Raw genomic sequence first — 21,184 nt, forward strand, 5'->3', positions numbered from 1 at the left:
TCCTAAAGGGCAACCTTTTCGTGTGTGGATATATATATATATATATATATATATATATATATATATATATATATATATATCGACAAACACTTGCTTCGTTTCAAGAAAGTAGACAGCAATCCAAGCTTGGAATATTTCACGATTTATTGGCAGACCCCCCTGCCCCCAAAAAAGACAAGCGCGTTTTGCCGTAAAACGGCTTCCTCAGTGTCAAAGTGCATAACGATTTGCGCCATTTTATCTCCACCTCTCTATCAACATTAAGAGAGGACTAAAAAGCCATGTTGGTAATTTGGCAGACATCTTGTAATGTGCAGTAATTTACAGTTTTTAAACTATACAGGGAGAATGGCATTCACAAAGTGCTCTTGCAATTATATATATATACTCACAGCCCGGCGGGCATCTGTACTACAAGGCTGGAACGTATTCGGGACTCGAGGAAGCCTTGTGGCAGATCTACAAACAAGGATCCCATATTCGGACACTGCACCTTTTAAGAAGCTGACAACGTTCAAGCTCTCCCCAGGAAACAACCTTCAAAAAACATTGCACTCTGGGATCTGTAGTTTTTCCAAGGCTACAGGGGAGTGGCAACCAGGTGACCTATGGACTACCGCCTATGGTAGAGAATCCTGACATGCTAAACGGTGGGGTGGAGCAATTCCTTGTGACCAGCGGCATCCGAAGAAGGCCGTAAGGCCGAAATGGATCATGCCTGAGCTGTGCTAATAAAGGTCTTCCAACGTGTCCCCAGAGTGGCCTCTACTTCTTCTTAAACGGAGAAGTTTTTCTTGGAGATATATCTATATATATATATATATATTACCTACTGGCGATAGCCAGTAGGTATATATAGTTAGGATTTTTTTCCTATGGGATTTCTGAAAATTCTATGTCGAATAACTTTTGCGTTTGTGGACGGAATTAGCTGAACTTTTCAGGAAAATGGCACATTTTGTTTCTGAGCAGCCCCTGAAAATTTGGGGGGCTTTCGTCAAGGGGGGGCCGAGAAAAAAGGGGGGTCCCAAAACGCGTTTTTCCCATTCATTGTTCCATAGGGCGGTTGGACTCACTTTTAGCTCGAACGGCTGAAAGAATTTACACGAAACTTGGCAAAATTGTAGATATGGTTTGCCCGACGTGCCTTTGCTATGTCTCAATATATGTGCTCCAGTGGATTTTGAGAAATTAACGTTTAAAAAAATATATATATCTGTGACAGCGCTCCGGTTAGCGCCCCGGTTCGCGTACCGGAAGCGCAACGGAACTTCGCGAAGCGAAGCTGATTGGCTCTCCGGTGTCTGTCAACATTCTAAACAGTCCGGAGCGGCCGCCATCTTGTCTCTCGGTAGTATCAAGAGACAAGAGGTGGTGAAAAACGAAGGGGGAAATGAAGGAAAGGAGGCAAGGTAGACCCCTCCTGACTCCCTAGGATTGATGAGGGGGATATTAAAGTGCCCCGCGGGGCAAAAAATAAAATAAAAAAAATTGCGATTTTTCTCCGTAGAGGCGCGTCCCGGTATGCGAACCGGGCAGCTAACCGGGCAGCTAACCGGCAGCGTAACGGGAGTCTGAGGAGAAGCTGATTGGCTGTCAACATTGTAAACAGTCTGGAGCAGCCGCCATCTTGTCTCTCGGTTGGATCGAGAGACAAGAGGTGGAAAAAAAAAAGGTGTAAATGAAGGAAAGGGGGTAAGGTAGACCCCTCCTGACCCCCTAGGATTGATGAGGGGGCTATTAAAGTGCCCCGCGGGGAAAAAAAAAATTGCGATTTTTCGCAGTAGAGGCGTTTCCTGGTACGCGAACCGGGCAGCTAACCGGCAGCGTAACGGGAGTCCGCCATCTTGTGTTTTTGGAGCGTCCGGTTCGCGTACCGGGTAGCGTTCCGGTAAGCGTAACAAGGGGAAAACCAAGAGAAACAGTAAAATAAAATTTAAGGGAATAGATTTCCACCAAACTTGGCAAAATTGTAGGGACTGTTTGTTTGATGTGCCTTTGCAAGGCCTCAAGATATGTGCACGTGTGGATTTTGTCTAATTAAGGTTAAAAAATATATATATATCTGTAAGCGTGCTCCGGCGCGCTTACGTTACGGGTTTTGTTTGCGCTGCAGAGCCGATACGTCACGGTTATGCGACGCGTCATGAGGCGTTTCACGTGGCTACGTGATACGTCACGTAATAAAGAATATATTTTACAGCTATAGATATTAGCTTTTAAAAAACCAATGAAATTCACTGGAAAAACCATAGGTTATAGACCATATATAGTTAGGAATTTGCATTTACAAAACCTTGAAAATTCACTGAAAAAACCATAGGTTAGAGACCATATATAGTTAGCTGGACATTTTATTGATATAAAACCAATGAAATTCCATATATAGTTAGTTGCACTAACTATATATTTCGCGCATCCGCAATCCAATGCTGATGATGTCACATATTACATCATTCATGACATAGTCAGTGACATCACTGATGACATCACTGATGACATCTCAAATGACATCACTGATGACATCACTGATGACATCTCATTTAACATCAATGATCACACTACTGATTATATACTTCATGTGGCAATACAATGCACCTCCTTACACTCTAATATAACCTCTGTTACACCTAGTGTAAAATACAGAGTATCATTTTGGAAACCATTGACACACGAATAACATTTACTACATACGCACTCACTGATTCCTACGTCTACACACATACAATCACTCGTACATACAGTCACTCATCATTACAACACTATCATATGCACTCATACACCTATGCAGACACTCACACACTGCCACTCATCCATGGAGTTACTCACACACCTAGTCAGTCCTGTAAAGAATCAATCACACTTTGATTTCTTCATCTATACAGTTAAACACAGAACAGCTTACATTTTCACAGATATACTAACACATACTTACTCACTTATACAATCAAATCCTTCATCCATACTCTTATACATCCACTCATTCTTCAATATGTAAAACATATTTAAACTAAAGAAAAACACACAGACACTGGATGATGTCATCAGTGATGTCATCAGTGATGTCACTGACCATGTCATGAATGATGTAGTATGTGACATCATCAGCATTGGATTGCGGATGCGCGAAATATATAGTTAGTGCAACTAACTATATATGGAATTTCATTGTTGGTTTTATATCAATAAAATGTCCAGCTAACTATATATGGTCTCTAACCTATGGTTTTTTCAGTGAATTTTCAAGGTTTTGTAAATGCAAATTCCTAACTATATATGGTCTCTAACCTATGGTTTTTTCAGTGAATATATATATATATATATATATATATATATATATTACCTACTGGCGGTCGCCAGTAGGTATATATAGTTAGGATTTTTTCCCTATGGGATTTCTGAAAATTCTATGCCTAATAACTTTTGCGTTTGTGGACGGAATTGGCTGAAATTTTCAGGAAAATGGCACATTTTGTTTCTGAGCAGACCTTGAAAATTTGGGGGGGTTTTGTGGAGGGGGGGCCGAGAAAAAAGGGGGGTCCCAAAACGCCTTTTTCCCATGTTAATTTCCATAGGGCGGTTGGACTCACTTTTAGCCCGAACGGCTGAATGGATTTTCACGAAACTTGGCAAAATTGTAGGGACTGTTAGCCTGATGTGCCTTTGCTAGGTCTCAATATATGTGCTTCAGTGGATTTTGAGAAATTAACGTTTAAATCAAGATATATATCTGTAACAGCGCTCCGGGCAGCTATCCGGTTAGCGAACCTTTCGCGTAACGGAACTTTGCGATGAGAAGCTGATTGGCCCTCCGGTGTCTGTCAACATTCTAAACAGTCCGGAGCGGCCGCCATCTTGTCTCTCGGTAGGATCGAGAGACAAGAGGAGGCCAAAACAAAGGGGGAAATTACCATAAGGGGGCATAGTAGATCCTCGTTGACCCCCTAGGTTTTATGTGGAGGTTTTAAAAGGGCCTAGGAGGGTCCAAAAAAAAAAATTTTTTTTTGCGTGGTAAGCGCCAAGTTCGCGAACCGGATAGCTTTCTGGGCAGCGAACTTTATGGATAAAAGAATGAAAGACTTTTCTAATACTGTATGTTAATTGTTTGTTGTTTTTCTTGTTTTTTTTTGTTTTCTTTATTTATTTATTTTTTTTATTATGATTGTGTTTCATACTTTATTAAATTTTCTAACATTTCATTGTCAGAAATGTCATAATTTATTATAGGGTGTAATTGTTTTTCATTTTGAAGCAAGTTGTCTACTGCTTCAACACATTGTAGAAGTTCGTGGTCTCTACTGTCATCCATAAAGTCATCAAGTTTGTCTTGGCTGCTCTCCTTCAGTTCAATCGAAAATGAAACTTGCTGCTCGCCTTCCATTTTGCCTGAAATTTGGATTAAAAAAATATATATTAGTAGAGATAGGGCACTGTTGGGATTAATTTTAGATAGGCAGTTTTTATCAGTGAATTTATCTTTTGGCAGTGTATAGTATGAGAGTGGAAATAGGACTATAAAAAAGTGTATGTGATTTAACCAAGACAAGCCTTACTCCATTGATAACTATAACAGAGAAGTCTATCTAAATACATTACTACTACAGAGGGATAGTGTATATGTAGCAGAAAAAGTCTACTATATTAAGTCATAGTGCACAATATATTAAATTATAACTTACCTTCACAAAGAAGTTGAAGTTTTTTGAAGCTATTGAAATAGGAGGTACAACAAGAAGTAGTAGTCAAAATGGCTGTGTTTCCTTCTCTCCCTTTATATATATACAGGTATATAACCAATTAAATGTCAGGTAATAAAAGTAGAAAATGAAAGTAACATTTTCATTGGTTGTCAATTCCAACAATTCAGATGTGTTTTGTGAAGTAATTTACCTCACGGTACTTGGAGAGGTCTATAGGCTAAATGGCTAAATGGAATTTCAATGAAATTTGTGAGAATGGAAGGGATTGTTATGTAGTATGAGCTAATCTATATTTGGTGAGAGTGTCTCTAGTCGTTTTTCTGTAAATTACTTTCCCGCCTTTTTTTAGGACCGCTTTCCGGGAAGCTGCCCGGTTAGCGAACCTTAAGCGTCACGGGAGTCCACCATTTTGTGTTTCGTTCGCATTAAGATACAAGATGGAGGGCAAATAATGTTTAGAATGGGTAGAAGGGGTCATGGTAGACTTATCTTGACCCCCTAGGTTTTCTGAGCGTGGCTGAGGAGGCTTATATGTGCGGAAAAAATTTTTTTTTTTTTAAAAAATTCCGCGAGGTTAGCTTTCGGTTAGCGAACCGGGTAGCGCTCCGGGGAGCGAATTTTGTGGAAAGAATAATACATTTTACAGCTACAGATGTTAGCTTTTAAAAAACCAATGAAATTCACTGAAAAAACCATAGGTTATAGACCATATATAGTTAGAAATTTGCATTTAAAAAACCATTGATATTCAATGAAAAAACCATAGGTTATAGACCATATATAGTTAGGAATTTGCATTTACAAAACCTTATTTTACTCGCATAAAACCATTGAAATTCCATATATAGTTAGTTGCGCTAACTATATATCGCGCACCCGCAATCCACTGCTGATGATGTCACATATTACATCATTCATGACATGGTCAGTGACATCACTGATGACATCACTGATGACATCTCAAATGACATCACTGATGACATCACTGATGACATCACTGATGACATCTCATTTGACATTACTGATCACATCACTGATGATATCATTCATGTGATAATACAATGAACCTCTTCAGACTCTAATATAACCTTAGATACAATCAGTGTAAACAGACACTCACAGACTGTCACTCATCCATGGAGTTACTCACACACCTAGTCAGTCATTCAAAGAATCAATCACACCTCCATTTCCTCAACTATACAGTTATACAAACTTTACTTATTCAAACATATACTAACACATATTTACTCTCTTATACAATCCCTGATACAAGTTCACAATGATCCATACAGCCACTCACACATTCACTGGCTCTTATGCACAGTTATTTATATATGTCAACTCTCACATGTACTGTGTTTTACATATGTACTTACTTTGACATGTAGCTCTGAGATATCCATTCACTCACTAATACACTCATGCACACAGTCAACCGCCCATACAGCTGTTTCCACATGCACTTTTGAAACCATACATCTAGTGAATCAACTGCTCACACATCTATGCACAGAGTCATACACCTCCCAGCCACCCACACACACACTCAGTCTCCCATACAAATACTTGGGCAACCAATCAATAACCCATATAGTTACTCATATAGCTACTTATCAACACATGCAACAGTTTACAGAACAACAGACATAATGAGGCACAAATTAAGACAGTTTAGTCACTAACCCATGCACTCAGTGAGACACATTTAATCACTCACTCATACAGTCAGTCATGCACCTACTAAATCCTTCATCCAGACACTTATACATCCACTCATTCTTCAATATGTAAGACATATTTTAACTTTACAGAAACATACAGTCACTGGATGTTGTCATCAGTGATGTCATCAGTGATGTCATTTGAGATGTCATCAGTGATGTCATCAGTGATGTCACTGACCATGTCATGAATGATGTAATATGTGACATCATCAGCAGTGGATTGCGGGTGCGCGATATATAGTTAGCGCAACTAACTATATATGGAATTTCAATGGTTTTATGCGAGTAAAATAAGGTTTTGTAAATGCAAATTCCTAACTATATATGGTCTATAACCTATGGTTTTTTCATTGAATATATATATATATATATATATATATATATATATATATATATATATATATATATATATATATATATATATCACTGTCCCTTGGTTCCTTTTGCCGGGAACTGCAGCGCTCTTGGTGCCGGTTCGTTAACCCCTGCGGCAGAACCAAACCGCTTTAAACAACCATCCAAACTCTTTCTGTGATGAAAAGAAACATGGGGACGAACTCGCGTACCGTTATTTTTCCATTTTTATTGCCATCCTTTAAATCATGAGGACTTTCTCAGCCGGCAGGCACAGATCTACGCGTTTCAGGCTGTCACAGCATCACAAGTAAAGCATTTAAAAAGGGGGTTATTTGTGGTTCTGGCTCAAATTTTTAAAAAGCCACTGAAATTTGCCATTTATGGTTAGCAACGAGAAGAACAATCTGCCATAACCTGTACCAAGTTTAAGTTTAAAAAGAAGACACTATCATTCATTGTTTGAATGGGACATTCAGGAGTCCCTTATTTTACAGAGAACCCATTCCATCGAGAAAATAAGGGGAATTGTTCCTGGAGCTGATGGGGTTATAAATGAGCCCGTTCTTTAAGACAGTCACTTGAAAATTGCTCAGCAGTCTCTTTTCAAGTTATTGATGTTTTTCGACCCTGCTATTACATCAGGGGTTCTCAGCAGAACTGATCTTGTTTTCAAATCTGAGGCTTTCTAACATGAAGGTATTCAGTAAGAGCTGACCCTGGGGGGTTCTATATACATGTAATGTTTGCTCATCTGATGATTTAGGAATCACCTGCAGTGCTTGTTCCCAGTAAACCTGAATGTGGAGGCATTCTATTCTGAGACCAAAAGTTATACAGCCCTTATGGCAAAGCCTACATGGCCAACACACTAATGGGCACCTCAAAGGACTTTTGCATGACAACATTAATGTATTATTTGCACCTTTCACTTGTTTTCATGTGATCTTCACTAGACCTTCTGCCATACAGTGCAGTGCTAAGTGTTAGTGGGTCTGTCACGTCCCAGCAGGAGGTGAATTTGACAGCTTCCAGTGTGACTTTTGAATTAAAATAGTCCTGGGTGAGCCGCCTGGGCCAGAATGTGTATGGCGTTTTAACGTCTACAGGTTGCCATAACAGAGCCAGCCTCTTCCACATCTGGCAAGTTTTCACTGCACCAACCTCATCGTGAAATGTTTTTTGTTCAGGCCAGTACACTTCAATAAAAAACTTTCATAACTCCAATGGGGATCGACACCCCACTGGCCAGAGTTGTCCATGATCTGTGACATGGTGCATACGTTTGTCGTGCGAATACAGCAAATTTCAAGAGCGCTGCGAACACGTTAGAAAAAAAAAGGAAAGAACATGTGGTGTGTGGCGATTACCCCACCAGCTAAGCTTCCTTCATCCACTCTGCTTTTACCAGAAGAAGGGGTGGGTCGGTGTACGGGGGGTGGGTGCGGAAAGAAGGAGGGGGCATGCGAGGGAGGAGTACAAAACCTTCAAGATGCGACGGACGGCTCGCCGTTTGTGGCTTCTCCGGACCTCGCCCCATCGTGTTCGATAAGGGGCCTGCTCTGCTGAGACGCAACCAATCCCGCGTATGAAACACTGGCCACGAAGAAAGGCGGGACGGGAGCGACAGGTGAGCCCACGGAAGGCCCTCGGGCATTCAGAGGGGTACAGCTTGAAAAAAAGCATACACGCAGAATACGCGCATTTTCCGAGTAAATTACAGCAATAGGAAGGGAATGAACAAGTTATAGCCTATGTTTTCGAAAAAGAGGCTGGCGTTTTACCAAGCTGCGCATACGTATATTTTTTGTTTCCTTGGTGTATTTTCCTCTCCCTACCTCTTGAGCACCTGCTAGAAAGGGGAGAGACTTCAGGATATTTTCTGGCTGAAACTTTGCTGCTACTGCTGCTGCCCGGAGCAGGTAAAGTAGGAGGAAATTCTATTAAAAGAGACTTTTGTTCAACTTTCCGAGGCTGAGCTGAAGCAAGGCCGAAGTGGGGGAGGGCGGCGGGGGTAGGCTGGGAGCGAGAGCGAATATAAGTCAGTCGTACCTGGCAGGTGAACTGTACATTTTTGTTGTATTGTAAACATTGTTTGAAGTTCTGCAACAACTTTTTCAAAATATATATAGTATGTTTGTTGCTCACCTTTAACACTTCTGTTTTTGAAACTAGATTGCGTTCATAAACTTGCTAACTTTTGGGGAAACTCGTTTTTTCGTCATTTACATTTACGTTTCAGCACAATGCACACCATACCACTTACCGTGTCTTTCTTTAGAACGTAATAAATACTCGTAATTTTGCCCAACAGCAACACAGGGAATTTAGATTTCTTTCAAACGGAGAAACTGTGACAGCAAGCGCACCAAGAACGGAAAATTGTTATAAAATTGAAAATAATGTTATTTTATAAGAAAGCCAACCTTTTCGATAGCCTGTACATATTACCCTCTGCTGCTCTAGTAATCCTGTTGTCAGTTTTTAAAAGGGAATCATACCGGGGGTCGCTCCTGTCGGAGACAGATATCCTTCAAGTGCAGGGGCGGCTGGTGACATTTGAAAGTGGTGGGGTGTAAACTAATTTGCATATTGCACCGCAGCGATCGAGCGCAGCGAGCGAGCTCGAACCACCTTGCATCCATCCATACATCATTCATGCATCCACCCATCCATCCACCCACCCACCCATCCTGCATCCATACATCATTCATTCATGCATCCACCCATCCATCCATCATGCATCCACCCATCATGCATGCATCCATGCATCCATCCATACATCATTCATGCATCCACCCATCCATCCACCCACCTACCCATCCTGCATCCATACATCATTCATTCATGCATCCACCCATCCATCCATCATGCATCCATCCATCATGCATCCACCCATCATGCATGCATCCATGCATCCATCCATACATCATTCATGCATCCACCCATCCATCCACCCACCCACCCATCCATCCTGCATCCATCATTCATGCATCCATCCACCCATCATGCATGCATCCATCCATGCACCCATCCACCCAACAATCATTAATGCACCCACCCTGCATCCATCCATCATTTATGTATTTTTATGACCATATAAAAATAAATTATGTACTCTAACAAGCCTTTAGGATCGATGTTGAAGGATGTGACAGTTTACATATTACATCACCCCTACCTTTTTATGCTGGAAACCTTCTACCGCCCATGTATTTGCCATCCTGTAAGCCCTAGGTATGTACTATACAAATTCACATACAAACATACACCAACATGCATGCAATAATAAATGCATATATCATGCTATTCCGCCTTGACCGTTTGTTAACATTTTGAAATTTTATAACCTTCGTTCAAAGAGTACATTATATTTGTGGTGACAAAGTTGTTAACTCATTTTCTGGAAAATGTTTATAAAATGAAATATGTTGAAGGCTGTTGTTGCAACTATCAAAATAGAAAGTCTGAGAATATTTACATTTCCAAAACCCCATGCCGTGAAATAAATGGGTGACCTGGAATAGATGCACACATTTCTGCAGCAGATGCTTTAACACACTGAACTATCTCAAGTCATTTGAGCATGCGGAGTTAATGTGTGTCTGAAAGGGTAAAGAGAACCGTGCCAAGGAAGTGCGTCTAGGTCCAAAATAACTGTCTATTCGCACTGGTCAAATTTCTACGCAGACGACCTTTGACATATGTACGTGGCCAAAAGCAATATATTTAATTGCATTTGCTTACAGATTAGACTATTGATTAAAGAAACAACTAATTCTGCGTCCAGCACTCCTTGCAGATGGGGGTTATGTACCCGGGCTATAGTATTGACCAGCCTATAGTATTGACCAGCCAATCCTGGCGCTGTATGCAGCGCCAGGATTGACTGGGGGGGCACCATGACTGCTCGTCCAGTCGCTCTGTGCAACCCCGGGGGCTGCGGCCCACCCCCTGGTCCTCTCTCTAAGGGGAACTGCACAGGGGAAACAATCTGCTCATGCGCGGGCTAGTTTCTGCCCAAAAATCCACTTGCGCAGCTGCAGCAGGCCCAGCCTCTCCCACACAAACCCCCGCCCCCCCTCCCCTCTCCCTCCCCCCACTGCGCACTCCAGAAAAGTTGGGTGTCTCCCGGATTCCCGGCCGGCGGGTAGCGCGATTATTTTAATATTTTCATTTGTATTTTAGTGACGACGCGGTGGGTCCATGGGGCTTAATGGAGCTACGCCCCTACGCCCCAATGGACGCACCGCGCCTGTTCAAGTGTGATATTAAGAGGCAGTAGCAAAGGGTTGTCGCCCGTTTTTACGTCCTCAGTCTTCCTACGTTGACAAAGTGGTTGTCATCTGCAACGTGGGTGTTGGCTGTACCTGTGTCATCACACTGTATGGATTTGGTGGGTTTCTTAAGTGAATATCACACAAAATAAAATAGCTCTAACCCTAATGAAAAAACATGTTCGTGAAATAAAATAAAATAGAACAAGTAATGGAACACGGCTTAAGGTCATATTTGTGGTTCTTTGTCAGAATGAGAATTCTAATTTATATACAGGGACATTATAAGGATTTGGGGGGCCCTGGGCCAAATGCATTTTGGGGGCCCCTGTTAAGAACAGCTTTGAATTTATGATCCGATTTCAGCTCTTTCATCCCTTTGTCCCGGTCACTGACAGTGCACGGGCGCACTGGTGCACATTCTAAATGTGCTTACATCTAATATTAATGGATATTAACGTGTTTTCAAATATTGTAACACAGCAGCAGCGCACTAACATTACTGCAGATAATCTTTGTGTGACACCCTCTCATTTCTCATTTATGACGTCCTATTTTGAGCTAAAATAAATGTTTTTATGGATGTTGCATGAAATATAAATAAATTTCTCGGAAAAACGTCTAATCGAATCTCACACATCACCCACATTAAAAATACATTTAAGGAAAATAATATTTAAAACAATCTGTTTAATAAGTATTCACAGTCATCTTGGCAACACTCTCTGCAGAACAGAGCTGGCTATATCAGGGGGCCCCGAGAAAGGCTGGGGCCCTGGGACAGAGCCTAATTTGCCCATGTCCTAAATCGTCTCTGGTTGCATAGAGGTGCCTCAGAAAGTTTTTGCAAACCAGGGCTCCTGGGCAAAATTGTCTGTGGGAAGAACTGACGAGGAAAGATATTGGGTCAAGCGATGAGCACTAGCCAATGACTGAACACTCACCAGAGTCTAGATCTTGGGGAGCATAGCTTCAGATGTTTATGTCAGTGTTCATAAAAAAATTGGTTCCAAGACCCCTAAAAAGAGTCAAGACTTTCTGGAGAGTCCTGAATGAAATAAAATATTGTACTAAAGGGTGGAAGTAACCAATCTTAACCACTTTTATCGACATTTTTTAAGGACAATGAAATAAGTTATAAGGAATATTAAAACTCATAGGGGAGTGTAACCACTGAACTATTTTTAACATGACTTTTGGATTTCAACAGCATTTAAGTATTTATACATCAGGTTGTTAGTTAAAAATGTCTTCTTGTGTGCATATTTCGGTGTGTTTACCCATTCTGTTTGGTATCCCATGAAACATTGAGAAAAATATTTTAAAAAATAATTAAAAAAATACACAAATTAGCTTTGATTGCAGCAACACTTGAACGTCTGCATGTATACAATATAGCTTTAAATCTTAATATATTATCTTCCTTATACATGCATACCCTTTCTATGTAGTTATGTATCTATATATTAATTACTTTATTTCTACTGTAGAAGGAAAATAAATCTTTGACTCTCTCCAATGCACCTCTCTTTGTTTCTCCCTATACCTCTCTAAATATATCCTCTGCCTTCACTCTCGGACTCATCTCAAACCTCTTTCTACTATCATGATCTCCAAAATAATTCTTTCTAGGCTCTTCCCTCCTCTAGCCCTCCTTGGCTCATCCCAAACCTAATTTTACTGCTATGATCTCCCTAATCCATTTCCATGGACTCTCCCCTCCTTCATCTCTCCTTTTACTCATCCCAAACCTCATCTTACTATTATGCTCTTCCAGATAACACTTTCTTGACTCTTCCCTCTTCTATCGTTCCATTATCCTATTGAACCGAACTAACAGACTTGCACATCCACCTCTCAAATTAACTGATATTTCCCTATAGGCCGTGCTTTTAATGGGCCAGTACTGTCTGGTACTGACCACAAGCACTTTTTTGTTTTGAGAATGAGAGTACAAGCACTTCTCAAGAGAAATATAATACTTTCAATTGGAGAGTACCAGCATTTCTCAGAAACAAGCAGGTACTCTGGTACAGAGTACCTGCACTTCTGTTATTCCATTTCAAGCACTGCCAATACTAATCCACCATTAATCCTTTTTGGGTTCCAGAGTAGGGTGCTACTTGCTGAAAAGCACTTGGACGCCTCGACAGGGGTAGTAAGCACTATATTAATACAAATACAATAGCTAAAACAACAATGTTTAATCATGAGCTCACTATCTGTTACCCGCAAAATACCATATACTAAGGTGGTTCTGGGTAAAATCTTATTAAAGTTTGATGTGTGTGTATGGCTGTATTTTCTGGAAGTCTACTTTCAAAAGTTACAAATAGTTATTTTAAAACTGTCTTGAAATTAATTAAATAATTAAATTAAAAAAAAAGCAATCTAGCATAGCTAGGACTTTTATTGCCTTGAGATAATTTCTATGTTCTAATTTTCAATAGCGCAAAAATCGATTAGAAAGGAAAACTTTTTTTTGTTTGGTTGACACAGTGTTCTCCCTATTTTCTGAGATTAATAATGATGACGTTCGGCTTACAGAACCTATGACTGTTAGTCACTACAACACAGCATAGCTTAATAATAGGTGCAAAAGCGAAGGAAGGAAATAGAAACACGCAAATAATCAATTTATGTTCTGATTGCATTCTCCATACCGAAATGGCCAGAGTATGTAGAATTAAAAGTAGTTGCTTGTAATTTCGTAGTGGCACACCTGCACTGGACTAATTTCCTGGACTTTCTCAACTTCTTAGCTAGCAAACAGTTTTTCACACTGACTCAAATCAGCTGCGAGACCACAAAAGTGATTATTCTAGTGTTCCCAGCAGAATTAGGTGGTGCTTTGCCACAAAACATCAAGGAGATAGACACAGTCTAAAAACTGTTGACACCATCGTACATTTTTTGTGCTTCTAACCAGTTGTGCAACTGGTTTATTCCTGCACTACTGCCAGAATAATAACAAAGTATTATTTGTAGCGAGTACATTGGGTTAGCTCAGCCACACAGAGAGATGAAGACTAAAGTCCACCTAACTCAGCTCAAACTATTTAATAGAGTATTTGTAACGAGCACCACCTTGGACTTTATGCCTCTAAAGTGGTCAGAAGCTAGAACCATGAAGATAAGAGGGTGAAGGGAGTCACTGATCTCTCTCTTCATCCAAGAGAACTTACTGGATGCCACCCTCCTCCCTCCCCACCCAAAAACCAAAGCTCAGGCGATACAGATCAATACAATGAGCAGGATGATTAAAGCAAAGCACAATACTTTATTAAGACACTCGTCAAAACTGCTACTTTAAAACTTTAGTGGAGTAAGTAGTGCTAAAGTGTCAGTTATTTTAGGTGGTTTGTATAAAGAACAACTCTAAACTATTATCTGGCCTTCCTCTTGGTGCTCCATGTGGGTATAATAAGGTTTCAGATTTGTGGGTTTTATTCCAAGGCACCACTAGTAGTGGGTAATGGCCCAAGCGAAAGTGGACGATGAACTAGTGTCGAGGGAACAGATTTTATTTCTAAATATATTTTGAGTTTTATATAGCTTAAATCAGACCCCTCCAGGTAGCAAAGTACTTCAGATACTCAGTGATTGGCAGTATCTAGGTTAAGGGCTAGATAGGAAAAGAATGTTAGGTAATATTGATTGATAAAATGCGGGAAGAGAGAATAGACCTGTAGGGCGAATAAGAGTAATAAACTTAGAAGGAGCTCAAGAGGAAGCTGACTATAGCTGGGCACACACTGTGGTATATGTGGGAACCCAAATAGTAAGTCTATTATTAGAGTTGTTGATAATATTGAAACTCTCGAAGTAAGACATCCTTTTGGCAATTACAACTCATCAAGTTAGAGTTTGAAGTATGTTTGTTACATCAGGACGTTAAGCTCTTTCTGGAATGAGGTGTAAGAAGGATCTGTTCTTTTTTTTAATTGTTTTTATTATTGAAGGAAGAACAAGACTACAAAAAACACATATAGTATACGTTTCAAAAAAAGTATATGAGTAGTTACAATATGAATTGAGGAAACAATTTAGGGACAAATAGCGTTAGAAACAGAGGTCTGACAAATACTAATCTTTGACAAAAATAGTAGAAAAAAGAAATAAAGTCTTACAGATAATATACCAATATTTGAGCTGGCCTCGTTTTCTTTCTAGTTCATATAGATCATGATTCAAAAAAGTGTAACCAAATTTTTTCCTTCTTTTGTAGAGCCTTGAGGCCCCTGTGTCTTGCTAGCGACAGTTCCATAGTGTTAATTTCTTTCATCAAGAGCCACCACTCGAAGACATCTGGGACATCCTTAGATATCCATAATCTAGCGATGACTAGCCTGGCACATGCAAAGATAATAGTTATTAGTTCTTTATAGGGACAATTTGTTTCCTGGATATCTAGTAAGACCAATTGTGCTGACAATGGTGGTGTAGCAATTTGTTTGTTATTTAAGATGTCAGTCAGCCCTTTCCAGAATGGCAAGAGCGCTGGGCATGAAAAAAGCATATGCTCTATGCCTGCCGCTTCTTGATCACACTTCGGGCACTTAGTTTTCTTATTTACTTGATTACCCCGTATCCAACTAGCTATTCTCTGTGGTGTGTAATAAAGTTGTGTGATGGTTCTGTACGACTGTAGCCTCAAGCTAGTAGACTGGACAATCAAGTTTATATGACGTAAAGAATATGAAATCTGTATGGGATTGATATTCATACCCAGTCGGGAAGACCATTTGGCAGCTATTTTCGTATAGTCTTCATTTTTACCCTGTGTTAGATATCCGTACCCTAGACTTATTAGTGATTTTACTTTATTAGAGTATAAACATATAAGTATATCTGATTCTATTGCTTCCGTAATTTTCATCTTAGAGAGCAGATGATCCCTTATCTGAATGTATTTAAAGTACATATTATCCCTTAACTTATATAGAAATGTAAGTGCTTCAAAGTCCATGAAACCGTTTTGACCATATAAGTCCCCTAATGTGTTAATGCCGTGTCTCTTCCAAAGGGACCCTGCTCCATCAGAGAAAATATCAGGAAGTCCTGGATTGCCCCATAATCTGAGCTCTGCATTGTGAAAGGGGATTTTCCCAGTAGTCAGTATTTGGACCCAGATTTTTTTAATGTGCCTGGCTGACTTAAATTTCACTCGCTTGAAGTAGTTTGGATCATACAAGCGGTGTAAAAATTGGTTGCAATCAGATCCCAACATAAGCCGGTGAAAGAATAGCGAACTGTCGTTTTTTTATCAAACTTCGTATACGACAAAAAAAGGTGGCTAAAAAATAAAGCCTAAAATCAGAAAATGTTAGTCCACCCTTTTCTATTGACAGTGCTAGTAGTTTCAGCGCCCTACGTGCTTTTTTGTATCCCCATATGAAGCTGCTACAGATACCCTCAAGTTTTTTAAAGAAGATTTTATTGGGTTGCAGAGGGATAGATCTAAATAGGTATAGCACCTTCGGCAAGATTTTCATTTTCACTAATTTGATACGTCCCATTAGACTGATCGGAATCTTATGACATTTTTTGAATGACTTTTCTGTTTCCTTTAAGAGAGAATCATAATTTAGCGTAATGATTTTATCAATATTGGATGCTAATCTGATGCCTAAGTAAATCGCACTTTGACATAAGCCTGAAATCGATTCCAGAGGTTTATAGTTAGCGATTACCTGCGTCTTACCTACATTAAGTTTGTACCCTGAAACATGGCCGTAGTGCGCAGCCTCTTTTATTATTTCTGGTGTAGCTTTTACTAAGTCTGTGGTGAATACAGCAATATCGTCTGCAAAAGCAGTGATTTTCAAACTCTCTCCGCCGTGTAGAAATAGGTGAATATTTCCTTGCATAGAAAGTGCATTTAAAAATGGCTCTAAAGAAAGAGCGAAAAGCAGAGGGGACAGAGGGCACCCTTGCCTGGTTCCCCTCCCTATAGAAAAGCTCCTTGAATCTTTTCCACCATAACTAATTTTGGCCTGCGGACTGTCGTACAATGAGCAAACCCACTGTAGGTATTTACCCTGAATGCCTACCTTCTTTAGTGCCTCCCACAAATACTCCCACCCCACTCGATCAAATGCTTTTTCGGCATCTAACATAATCATTCCGAGTGGGGTGAGAGTAGTTGAGGCGACATCAAAGGCTGTGATCGCTGTATTTACATGGGCCGTTGTATCTCTCTCCGTCACAAAACCAAGTTGTTGTGAGTTGACCAGGGTTGGCATAATAGGTGCTAGGCGATTTGCTAGTATCTTAGAAAAGATTTTGGCGTCTGCGTTGAGCAGGGAGATCGGCCGGTAAGAGCCACAGTCTTCCAGTGGTTTTTTTTTTTTGAGAAAGAATACTATTTTTGCTACTTTCCATGACGTGGGGACTTTCCCCAAGCTGTCTATAGAAACAATGACAGTTTCAAACAGAGGTATTAATTCTTGTGCACAGGTCTTATATAATTCCATAGGCAAACAATCCTCCCTGGCAGCTTTTCCCGGTGGTAGGGCTAAGATAGCTGCATTTATTTCAAATTGTGTTATTTTTGAGCTGAGTAGTTGTAATTTTTCCTTAACAGTATCTTTTTGAACAGGCATATATTTATCTAAATATTGTGTAATTCTAGCTCTGGTGGGAGTATTATCAGGAGTGTATAAATTCTGATAGTAGTTAGCAAACTGGCCAAGAATCTGTTCTGGTTGGTCGTATTCGTGTAAGTCAGACCCTTTAGTCATTTTAATCTTGGTTCTCGCCTTCTTATCCGCAACTTTATATGCGAGTACTTTTCTGATTCTATCTCCTCCTTCATATTGGTTTAGTTTATATTTATGTATTTTAGCACAGTATCTGTCTCTTAGCGTCTTTTTAAGAGAAGATTGTAATTTTAGTAATTCAAATCTTATCTCCTCAATGTTTCCATTTAGTAGCTTGGTTTCGTCAGCTAAATTCTGCTCCATTAACAGTATATTAGAAGTAGTATTTGTAGTAGCTCTACGGTTTTCGGCGTTGAGTCTATAAATGTATTGTTGAGTAAACCCTCTTATACTGCATTTACATGCATCCCAAACTACATTAATTGTAGCTGAATTAATATTCAATTCAATAAAATCTTTAATATGTTTTTTTAGGGAAGTCACAAAGCCCAGGTCAGTCAGTAAATATCTCGGGAATGTGAATTGTCTTAAATCTGGCCTCGACTCACCATTCTCGAACTCTAATAATATCGGATTGTGATCGGAGGTAATCCTTGGACACAGTTCAATCTTACAATTGCTCACTATTTGATCAGTCGCCCACACCATATCAATTCTCGAGCAAGATCTGTTGGGCACCGAGTAGTATGTATGCCCGCTAGATTAGGGTGTTTATAACGCCATACATCTTTAATATTAAGCAGTCTACCTAGTTCCAGAATTGCAGATCTGGCCTTACGCATCCTGCGAGGAGAACCGTGTCCAGTAGAGTCAATTTTGTGGTCTATTACACAATTAAAGTCTCCCATCACTAACATTTCACCCTCCCACTCTAGTAGCTCAATGCTTAAATATTCAAACAGCTTGGGGTCATCTATATTAGGGCCGTAAACCAAACATAAAACAAACTTCTTGTGTTCCATTTGAGCTTGAGGTGTCGCCCACCTCCCCCGTGCATCTGATGATGTTTTTAAGATTTCTAGCGCCAATCCTTTCTGTTTTAATATGGCCACCCCCCTAATGGAGGCACCCAAAGTTGAACAAACCACAAGCTCATACCCCATTTGTGAGAGCAATTTCCTATCTTGGTAACTGATATGAGTTTCCGAGAGAAGAGCAAATTGTGGTTTATACATGCCCAACTCTTCCTGAACCAGTCTCCTCTTTTGCTTGCTATTGAGGCCAGCAACGTTCTAAATTAACAATTTTGTCTTAGACATAGCTTACGTCTAAATTCCTTGTCTTTCCTCTGCATTAAGTCTCTATTAAAACATTTTGTTACTTTGTCCACACCATATTTCTTCCTTACGATACATTTTTTCCCCATTTTTTCCCTCCCTCCCTCAACCCCTGTCCTTCCCTTCCCTCCCAAGTCCCTTTGGGGGGATCACCCCTCTATCCCTTGCTGCCGCTGCAGTGGCAGCCTAGTGAAATGGCAAACACGGAGATAGATTCAACCCGCTTGTTGGAAAAGTTATTCATTATATCCGTAAGAAACACAACAAAAAAAGAAGTATGAAAGTTGTATATATGAGACAGTGGGCTAATACATGCAGTGCGTAGATTCAACCCATTTTTAGTCCCCCTTGTATTCTTGCATAGTCTTGCATTTTAAGTACAAACACCCGTCACCCTACATGCAAACAATTTCATTTCTGTCTTTCAGCTGTAAATTTTTCTAGAGCCGTAACCGCCTCTTCTTGGTCAGTGAAAAAAAATACCGCCCATTATTGATCACCTTGAGCCGAGCAGGTTCTTGTAAATAGACTATACAATTGATAGCTTTAAAAGAATTTTTTAACTTTCTAAGCTCCCACCTTCTATCCATTGTTTCCTTACTTAGGTCTGACCGTACAAAAAAGGTTATATTGTCAGTAGTGACCGGGCTATTGGGTTTAGCTTTAAGTAATACAGCTTGTTTTAGCAAAAAAATTCCAAAATATATCTAGATAGGTCTAGGAAATTTGCTATTTTTGTTCTTTTGGAACAGAGGAAGTCTGTGTACTCTTGGTAGTTGAGAGTCCCAGTCCCAGTCGGATAAGTCACTGAACGCTTTTTGAAATAATTTCACTACATATGACCTAGCATCAGCTCCCTCTGCCCCCTCTGGGATCCCAAACAGCCTGAGGTTATGCCTACGTGCCCTGTTTTCCATATCCTCAACCTTTGCTTCTAGTTTGCATATCCGTGTGGCATGTTGTTTAATTAGCTCGTCTGAGCGAGTAGTTCCTTCTTCAACTACCACGATGCGTTGTTTAAGATCCTCCATGTCTTGTGTAACACCCCCAAGCTTTTCACATACTTCACTCATGAAAGCCTGAAGTTTTGTATTGTCTTCTCTTAGCTGCAAGAAATGCTGCTGGCTTTCTTGTCTTTGAGCAGTAAGAGTCTGCATTATCATATCCATAGTTGTCAGGTTTGGATGGTCTTCAATAGTTGCTGCCCTCGGGAACGTTTTATCTTGTGTCAGGTTAGCAGATTCAGTACTGTAAGGACTTGGTGGCAGCACATTACCTGAAGCGGGCATGTGGCTTGTTTTAGATATTTCCATATCCATATCAGATCGGACCATTTCCAATGAATCATTCGTTATATCGTTCTCTGTCCCAGTGCTCGATACCATAGGTTTAGGAGCTATATCCAGTGTAATTAACTGTGAGTTTTTGGGGCTTTGGTCTCAAATTAAATCGACTGGGGAGTTTAAAATAGGACTAAACAAGTTCATATCTGTTGTTGTGCCCGTAGCCGTATCATTCTGGGCTGAATTGATTGGCGATATGGTTTCATCTATGATCATGTCTGTATTTGCTAATGGACCAGTGTTCTCCAATCGCAGTGTCATTTTCCTGCCCCCCTTTTGATGTAAATCTTCTTCAAAACTAGCTCCAGAGAGCCTCATTGCCATGTTATTTACTCCCCCTTTAGCTTGTATCCATTTTCTGAGTGGGCTATTATCGACATTGATCTTAGTCTTTGGCACAATTTTGGATACAGAAGAGGAAGTGTCTTTGATCAATGATTTGCTAAGAGCTTTTTTCAGTTTATTCCTAGCTTTGCTTTTAGTCTTCCTTGAGGCTGATGGTTTAAGATTATTCGGTCTGTTGTGCGTAGTTTCTGTCTCACTATCGCCACCTTCAGACACCTCTTCGTATTCCAAGTTAGATCCATCCTTGTTAGCCTAAGCTTCGTCTATCGGTATGCTCTCTGTTGTACTGGTTATATTCTGGTCTGTTGGTCTATTGGGATCTATTGTCAGCTGAGTGGCAGGTGTTATAACAACAGGACCTATCGCGTTGTCGGAAAGTGGAGTTTCTAAAATCTCTGAAGTTTCTATAGTTATGTCATTTGAGCTTTCTGAGTAGTTTCCAATTGGTACTGCTTTCTCGCAGTCAGTCCTTGCCTTAGCTCCATCCCTGGCTCCGTCC

The 21,184-nt window shown here is 40.2% G+C and overlaps 1 protein-coding gene across 1 annotated transcript in view; it reads left to right on the plus strand.

Annotated features, from left to right (window-relative positions):
- Positions 1-8,275: 8,275 nt before the first annotated feature.
- The window catches only part of NFE2 (nuclear factor, erythroid 2), a 133,442-nt gene continuing 120,533 nt past the window's right edge, over positions 8,276-21,184 (plus strand). The window contains exon 1 of the mRNA XM_086964926.1: positions 8,276-8,411. The gene's annotated coding sequence lies outside the window, so the exon portion shown is untranslated. The remainder of the gene's footprint in view (positions 8,412-21,184) is intronic.

This window comes from Lissotriton vulgaris, chromosome 1_1 (genome assembly GCF_964263255.1).
Source record: "Lissotriton vulgaris chromosome 1_1, aLisVul1.2, whole genome shotgun sequence".
NCBI lineage: Eukaryota > Metazoa > Chordata > Amphibia > Caudata > Salamandridae > Lissotriton > Lissotriton vulgaris.